General features: G+C 40.4%; 1 pseudogene; it reads left to right on the top strand.

The window, feature by feature from the left end:
• The first annotated feature begins 7,714 nt into the window (after window positions 1–7,714).
• Window positions 7,715–9,415, top strand: part of LOC102868895 — a 99,610-nt pseudogene continuing 97,909 nt past the window's right edge.

The following is a 9,415-nucleotide window of genomic DNA, read 5'->3' as shown; positions in this document are numbered from 1 at the left end:
ACACATACACACACACACACAGATATTTGAGATACAATAAAATATTTTGAAAACTTCTGCTTCAAAACAAACTAATAATTCCTATAATAAAATTTCTTCCTATGAACCACTTTGTCATGGTCAATTCCAGACAGAAATAAGATGTAAAAAAAAAATAACTCTAGCTTTCTAAAGTATTTGAAGTAAGCTATTTTCTTTGGTGAGAATTGGGCTGCTGAATTTTCTATAGAGAAAATTAACTCACTAAAATGGGATTTGTGTGGGAGAAAAATAGGAGTTGGAGAAAAGCAGCCCAAATTTGAAGAATATAACTTGATTTCCAGGCTTACACTTGCTAGCCAGGATATTTCATTGTGTGATTCAGCTTCCTGTGTTGCCTCCAGGTATGAACGGCAATAATGGACTTGCAACTATCCTGGGACAGGAAACCTAAGGACTGTGTGCTCTGTGGAGTCATTACCATGCACACATCACTCCAAACTTGTTCTCTTTGTTGCCTGGCAACTGCTGGAGTCATTTCCAATAAACAGCCATTTCATCAGCATAGATACACACAGAAAAAGGGGAAAAAAAGCAGCTGTCTCCGTCAAGTTCATAATTCTCAAGGAAGTGGCAAAAGCCCCTGCTCTTGTAGGTATGTAAGTCAGGGTAAATCCTGCTTGGCAGCTCAGGGAAGCATGTGGGTCTGGATTGGGCTTTCCTGGGGTATTGCTCAGCCATGAATCATCTGTGGTTTGGAGAATGTTTGGAATGATGGCTGAAAGGGATTTACATGTATCTATTAGGAAGTTGTTTCTGACTTGGTATCCAGCCTCAAATGCTTCATCTCCCTTCATATTCAGAAAGGTTTTTACTTACTTATTATTACTATTGTAATAAATGCAATGTTTTCTTTGTCAGGTTGCTCAACAATAAAGTTACTTTTGCTGTTTTCACATAGTCTTTGGAAGTAAATCATTAGACATAGCCCACATTAAAGAGATGTGAATTGAAGTTTTGCCTCTTTTGGTGAGGGAATGCCTGTGTATATATAATATTTGGACTTACTCTCTATGGGTAACCAGGTATGTGTTTTTGATAGTTAAATATTCATTACTGACTCTCACACCTGAATGCCATGCAGAAAATGAAATCATATAATTGAATATTCTGACTGAGAAACCTATCTCTGGAAATTAAATCATATTCTTGAATATATATGGCTCTACTCTCCTATGTATTTATTCAGTAATTTATTTATTATTTATTTATGGCTTGTAGATGTTTATTCTTTGTTTTGAATTTTAATAAGAGACTGCATTGTTTTGTTGCTCAAGTTTTCCAGCTTTGGCTATTGAGAGCTCTTTCAAGTAGATTTCTGTTCCCCTTTATTATGTCCAAAAATTTTGGTTTTCTGAGTACTTGGGCTTTATAAAGTGAAAGAGTGAAGCTTATGCATGTTGGCATGTGTATTTATCTCAAGTAACCAGTTCTTGTGGTTTTAGAGGCTGGCAAATCCCTAGTCATTGTGCTGGATGTCAGGCTAGGGGGTTCTCCTTATTCAGGTAGTCAGAGGCTAACAAACTCAAGACCAGAAGATCAGACAGACAGCTACCAGCCTATGAACTGTGGAACTCACCCTGGAGGACATAATACTGAATGAAATATCTCAATCACTAAAGGACAAATATTGCATTACACATATGTTTTAAAGCAGGACTGATGTGGGGGGGTTGGGAAGAGGATACAAAAAGAGAGGATAATGAACACTGCATTAGAACAGATGAATGGAAGTACTGTTTAAAAGGAATATATGATTACCCATTATATATGTATGACAACATTCAGAAAAAGAGGCGCATTGCAAAGTGGACTGGGGGGGCATGGAAGTGGGAGGGAAGAAGTTGTGCAACAATGAATGAATTTTTTTTTTTTAAAGTGAACTGGGGGGAGGGAGAGGAAGAGAGGGAACTGTGAAGAAATGAATGGAAAATACAACTTTTCTTTAAACTTCTATTAAAACCATAGTAAAATTAAATTTTTTTTTTAAAGATTCCCGGACAATACAACCGGTAACTGGCTCAAGTCTCAAGAACCAGAGGTTAGATGATGATAACAGGCCGGATGCAGGAGCCAGAGAGTTTTGCCAGAATAGCAATGTATATTAGATACAAAACCCCCCCTATTGCATGGACAAATTTGCTACAAAGACTTCTCTAAAATGTTCAAAAACAGAGAGATTACTTTGAGGACTAAAGTGTGCCTTATTCTATGTTTAACTGATTGGCTGCTGAAAGCACATTTCTTCATGGGGTATGACTACATCAAAACATTATTGTTGTTAGGCGCTGTCTAGTTGAATTTGACCCATAGCGACCCTGTGAACAGCCAATCTGAACCCTGCCCTATCCTGTGCCATCCTCATAATTCTGACACACATGAGCCCGTTGATGAAGTCATTGTGTCAATTCATCTCGTTGAGAGTCTTCCTCTCCTTTGTTGAACTTCTATTCTTCCAAGCATGTCCCTTCCCAAGGAATAGTCTTGCCTAGCTACAGGTCCAAAGTATGAAAGCTGAAGCTTTGCCGTATTTGCCTCCAAGAAGCACTCTTGCTGCACTTTTCGCAAGACATATCTGTCTATTCTTTTGGAAGTCCATAGAATATTCAGTACTCTTCTCCAGCACCACAAATCAAATGCATCAATTCTTTTTCTGTCCTCCTTATTCATTGTCCAGCTTTCTGATGTGTAAGGGTTATTACCTACAATGATAATGAGTGATGAAGTTCAAGCTGCATCGAAGGCTCCAGAAACTGATAGTATACCAATTGACATGTTTAAACCAGCAGATGCAGTCATGCATGTGCTCACCAGTTTAGGTCAGGAGATTTGGAGGACAACTACCTGACCAACTGACTGGAAGAGATCCATATTTGTCCCCAATACCAAGAAAAGTGATCCAATAGAGTGTTAAAATTATCAAACAATATCATTACTATATCATGTGATCAAAATGTTGTTGAAGAACAAGGAACTATTAGAAGTTTAAGCTGGATTTAGAAGAGATTGCAGCACCAGCGATGTAATTTCTGATGTCAGATGGATCCTGGGTGAAAGCAGAGAATACCGGAAGAATGTCTATTTGTGCTTATTAAATATGTAAAGGCATTAGGCTGTATGGATCATAACAAGTTATGACTATCACTACATTTAGAATAATGGAAATCCCAGAACACTTAATTGTACTCATGTGAAATCTAGACCAAGAAAGTATTATCTGAATGGCGCAAGGGAACACTGCATGGTTTAAAATCATGGAAGGTGTATGCCAGGGTTATATCCTTTCTCTATACCTATTTAATCTGTCAGAAAAGCAAGTAATTCATGAAACTGGACTCTGTGAAGAAGAATGTGGTATCAGGATTGGAGGAAGCCTCATCAACAACCTGCATGATGCAAATGACAGAACTTTGCTTGCTGAAAGTGAGGAGAATATGAAACATTTGCTGTAGAAGAGAAAGGTCTACAGTCTTCAGTATGTATTACATCTCAACATCAAGAAAACAAAGATCCTCATCCCAGGACCAACAGTCAACATTATGATAGATGGATAACTATTCTGTTAAACTTCCAAACTACATTGCAACTGCCAAGTCACTGAGAATCATGACTCAGTTGATGTATAGTTTTAACCATCACAATTTCCTTATTTTCAGGTACACTTGGATGCTATAGAGTGACATTTACTGCAAGTACATGAGTCCTAAGTCTTTAGTCACGTCTGATCCATGAACTTGGGACTTGATAGCCTTTACAAGTGTACGAGCCATTTCCTACATCCTTATATATATTCATTCATATATATGTGTGTATATATATTGTTATGTGCCTCGAGTTGAGTATGACTTATAGCGACTCTATGAACAAAAGATCTGAACCCTGTTCTATCCTGTGCCATCCTCACACTTCCTGACACACAAGAGCCCATTGCAGCAGCCACAGTGACAAGCCACCTGGTTAAGGGTATTCCTCTCCTTCACTGACCCTCCACTCTTCCCAGCATCATGTCCTTCTCTAAGGAATAGCCCCTCCTAGAAATATGCCCATGTATGTGAGGTGAAGCCTTATCATTCTTGCCCCCAAAGAGCACTCCAGCTACACCCTCTCCAAGACATATCTGTTTGTTCTCTTGGCAGTCCATGGGATGTTCAGTGTTCTCCTCCAACACCACAGCTCAAAGGCGTCAAATCCCTTTCAGTCATCCTTATTCATTTTCCTCTTCTCAGATCCATACCAGGTATTGGGAAGAATATGGCCTGAATCAGACACCCCTTAGTCTTCAAACTGACATCTTTACTCCTCAATGTGTGTGTGTGTGTCTGTGTGTGTGTGTGTGTGTGTGTGGTGTGTATTCATCTATGCATTTCATATATTTTTATATCTTTGGAAAGAAGCACTGGAGAAGTTTAAGATCAGCAGTGAAAACTAGGCCCAATACTGATTATGGAACAACCATCAGCTATCCTCCCCCAGCTCATCTGATCATCATTCATTAGTGTTCAAGGCCTCAAATTTGCATTTCAGATGGTTTTAAAATTCACCTGAGATAGACTCAAGGTCATAATTTTGTTCTTGTGGACTTGTTTTCATTTTCTTTAGCTTCAATTTGAACATGTGAGTGAGTTACAGTCTGCACCATAGTCAGCTCCTAACCTTGCTTTCACAGCTAATATTGAGCTTCTCCAGTGATTATTTCCACAGATGTGATCAATGTGATTCCTGTGCAGTCCACCTGGTAAGGTCCATGTGCATAGTTGCTGTTTGTGTTTGGGGTTTTTTCCATAAACTTTAATGAATAAATCATTGATTATACAAAAATTATATTATTCTGTCTCCACTCTTGTTTCTGTCACAAGTCTGTATTTTCTGATTACTGATCTTATTTTCCTTGTTCCCAACTTTTGCATTCCAGTCACCATTTTTTATTCATGAATCTTGGTTGCATGTTTGATCAATTTCAGACTGCAAAAGTTTCCAGAAATCATCTATTTCCTCCTCTTTGGCTTTGTTGGTGCATATATTTGAATGCTAGTGATATTAACAGGGCTTCCTTATATGTGTATAGTTATTAATTGTCCTGTCACTCACAGCATTGTATTTTAGGATGGCTCTAGAAATGCTCTCTTTAACTATGAATTCAACCTCATTTTAGCTCAATTTTTCACTTTTGGTATAATGGATTACATGATTGTCTGTTACAAAATGGTCCAAGCCAATTCAACTCAGCTTTCCAATGCCTAGTAAGTTAGTAGTGATGCATTTCATTTCTTTTTCAACAATGTTCAATTTTCCTACATCCATTCTTTGTATATTCCATGTTCCAAATTTTAGTGGATGTTTGCAACTATTCCTCTTCATTTTTATTTCACATTAAGAGGTGTGGTCTGTTGTTTTTGGAAGGCTGGTATTTCAGAAGTAGATGACTAATCCTTCTTCCTATTCTGTTTTAATATGGGAGCTCAGCTTTAGTTCACTATCTGACATACAATTATTTTTTCAAAAAGAACATAAGATAGAAAAGCAAACATATACATATCTAAGCTATTAAGAACATCAACATGCAAAGAAACTTCCCCAATACAAAAATTGACAGATAAATTCAGCATTGGCCCCCTTACTTCTTCTATGAGCCCCTCTGCCCTATCTTCCCTCCTACCCCATGAGTGGCTGACAGCAAGATGAAGCCTCTAAATAATCCCTAAGATGATGGCTCAGGCCTCTAGCCACTCTTAATGCCTAGCGATGATAGTGCTATGGGCCTCTTGGCACACTGTGCTGGGTGCTGCAGCTTGGGCCTTCCCGGTCCATCACCTGACGTGCTTCTGGGTGGTGCCGACTGACCCAATAAGCAACAACATGATAAATGGAGAAAAGGTTAACGTTGTCAATGATTTCATCTTACAATCAACATCTGTGGAAGTACCAGTAAGTACATAAAAAATCCAAATGAAACAAAACAAAAAAACCCCCTATTGCATGGACAAATTTGCTACAAAGACTTCTCTAAAATGTTCAAAAACAGAGAGATTACTTTGAGGACTAAAGTGTGCCTTATTCACGTTATGCTTAATCACTTGTATGAATGGAAAATCAAAGAAGAATCAGTAACTTTCAATTATAATGTTAGTGAAAAACTATTAAATATTCCAAGGAGTGCCAGAAGCAAGAGCACAGCTTTCTGGGAAGATGTTCAATCAGAATGAACCTTAGAAGTGAGGATGACAAGATTTCATTACACATTGAGCTTGTTATCAAGGGGGGGGGCAAAGGAGGAGATTGTCATCCTTCTTCCACGGCTCAGCTAGTGGATTCAAACTGTGTGACTTTTGCATTGCAGCAATATTTATTACCACTAGGCCACTAGATACTGTGGATCACAACAAGCTATGGCTGACTCTGAGAAGAATGGGAATCCCAGAACATTTGATTGTACTAATGCGAAACCTATACTTGGACCAAGAGGCAGTTGTCAGAACAGAGCAAGGAAACACTACATGGTTCAAAATCAAGAAGGGGGTCCATAAGGATGCATTTTGGCCCATACCTTTTCAATCTGTATTCAGAACAGATAATCCGAGATGCTGGGCTGTACGAGGAGGAAAATGGCATCAGGATTGGTGGAAGAGTCATCAACAACCTGCGTTATGCAGATGACACAAACCTGCTTGCTAAAATGGAGGAGAACTTGACGCACTTGCTGCAGAAGGCCAAGGACTGCAGCCTTCAATATGGATAGAAGCTCAACATCAAGAAAACGAATTCTCACCACTGGGCCAATTGGCAGCATCACTATGGATGGTGAAGAGATTGAGATAGTTAACAGTTTTAGTTTACTTGATTCCACAGTCCACACTCTTGGAAACAGCAGCCAGGAAATCAAGAAATGAATTGCACTGCGAAAGTCAGCTGTGAGGGACCTCTCAAGAGTACTGAAGAGCAATGATGTCAGGTTGGAAACTAAGGTGCACCTGATCCAGGCTATAGTCTTCGCAATTAGGTGCTATGCGTCAGAGAGTTGGACAGTGACTAGGGATGATAGAAAGAGAATTGATGCCTTTGAGGTGTCGTGCTGGAGAAGAGTGTTGAATATACCATGGACTGCTAGGAGAACAAAGAGATTTGTCCTGGAGAAGTTGAAGCCGGAATGTTCCTTGGAGTCAAGGATTCTGAAGCTTTGTTTGACATACTTTGGGCATGTTACAAGGAGGGACTGGTCCTTGGAGAGGAACATCATGTTTGGGAGAGTGGAGGGATGGCGCAGGAGAGGAAGACCTTCAATGAGATGGATCAATTCTGTGACTGAAGTGGTGGGAATGAGTGTGTTGGAGATGGTTAGGTTGGCACAGGATAGAATGGCGTTTAGAGCTCTTGTACATAGGGTCACTATGAGTCGCAAGTGACTTGATGGAACATAACAACAACAAAAAGACCACTAGAGCTCCCTGGGGGAAGACATCATCGTTTATAAAGTGAGAGTGAAAAGGAGGATAATCCTGAACAAGATGGCTTGATATAGTGGTTATAACAATGGCACGAACAATAACAACAATTGTGAGGTTGGTGCAGGACATGCCAGGCTTCCACTTCTTTGTACGTAGGGTCACTATGAGTCAGAACTTACTCAACAACACTTCAAAACAATAATTCTGCTTCTTCTTCTCTGAGAAAACACCAAATGGCGGTGCAGCTGGAGGACCTGGAGGCCCTGGAGGTCCTGGGATGGGAGCCCACTGCGGTTTGGTTTCCGCAGAGGTTTCAGTAGCGGTCTGCGGGGTCAGGACCGCGGCCATGGACGGGGCCGTGGGAGGGGCCACGGAGCTTGAGGAGGCAAAGCGGAGGAAAAGGAGTGGCTCCCCGTCACCAAACTGGGCCGCCTGGTGAAAGATATAAAGATAAAATCATTGGAGGAGATTTATCTCTTCTCCCTGCGCATCAAGGAGTCTGAGATCATCAACTTCTTCCTGGTCATGTCCCTCAAGGATGAAGTGTTGAAAATCATGCCAGTGCAGAAGCAGACACGTGCTGGCCAGCAGACCAGGTTCAAGGCCTTTGTCACCATTGGAGACTATACTGGCCATGTTGGCTTGGGCGTCAAGTGCTCCAAAGAGGTGGCTACTGCTATCCGTGGGGCCATCATTCTAGCCAAGCTCTCCGTTGTTCCTGTGCGGCGTGGCTACTGGGGGAACAAGATTGGCAAATCTCACACCGTTCCCTGCAAGGTAACTGGGCGCTGTGGCTCTGTGTTGGTGCGTCTGATACCTGCACCAGAGGCACTGGAATCGTCTCGGCCCCTGGGCCTAAGAAGCTGTTGATGATGGCTGGAATTGATGACTGTTACACCTCAGCCAGGGGCTGCACAGCTACCCTGGGCAACTTTACTAAGGCCACCTTTGATGCCATCTCAAAGACCTACAGCTATCTGACCCCAGATCTCTGGAAAGAGACGGTGTTCACGAAGTCTCCCTACCAGGAATTCACAGATCATCTTGTAAAGACTCACACCAGAGTCTCCGTGCAGGGGACTCAGGCTCCAGCTGTGGCCACCACATAGTGGAGTTTCTATAACAAAGTGAATTAAGTTCTAAAAAAAAAAACCACACAAAACAAAAACAAAAAAACAAAACAATAATTCTTTCTAAGATATTATTAGGTCAAACATTACATTTTACTACCCTTTAACTTGATTTGATATTTGAAATTGAAGACTTTTAAAACCATCTAGTCTTTCAAAACAATTGACTCACAAAGATAGACTAATTTCTCCTTTAGATAGAAACATGTCTAATTCTACCTTTAATGCTAGCTAGTACCTTCAAAGCCAAAGAAATAATAAGCACCTTCCAAATATTGATGTCTGTGATATGTCAAACATCATGATATGTATCGTGTGATATGTATCACATCATATCACTATGTGTCATTTAGCTAAGGGGAAATTCCCTTCAAAAACAGGTTACTGATTGCAAGGAGCCAGAGTTTGCTTGCCTCTTATGTCCATGAGGAAGTATTATTTACTAGAGATGCTAACCCTTTTAAGTATTTTATGATCAGATATGCAGTGCAGACTCTAAATTCACCAGCGATCTCCTTACCAGTGATTTTAATCAAGGGTCAGGATAGAAAAAATGGCAACTTCACAATCATATCATGATGCCCTTCAGCCAAGATCCATTTGACATCAGCAATTACATCCCTGGTGCCATGGGCTCTTCTAAATCCCACTTGAACTTCTGGCAGTTCCCTGTATATGTACTATTCCAGCCACTTTTTAATTCTTTTCAGCAGTATTTTGCTAGCATGTGATATCAGTGATATTGTTCAATATCTTCCACATTCAGTTAGATCACCACCGTTCTTGGGAGTAGGAACCGATATA

The sequence above is a fragment of the Elephantulus edwardii genome, unplaced genomic scaffold (genome assembly GCF_000299155.1).
Source record: "Elephantulus edwardii isolate Elephantulus edwardi_28Jun2011 unplaced genomic scaffold, EleEdw1.0 scaffold00043, whole genome shotgun sequence".
Taxonomy (NCBI): Eukaryota; Metazoa; Chordata; class Mammalia; order Macroscelidea; family Macroscelididae; genus Elephantulus; species Elephantulus edwardii.
The sequence above is the reverse complement of the archived record's forward strand: the minus strand, read 5'-3'. Positions and strand labels throughout refer to the sequence as shown.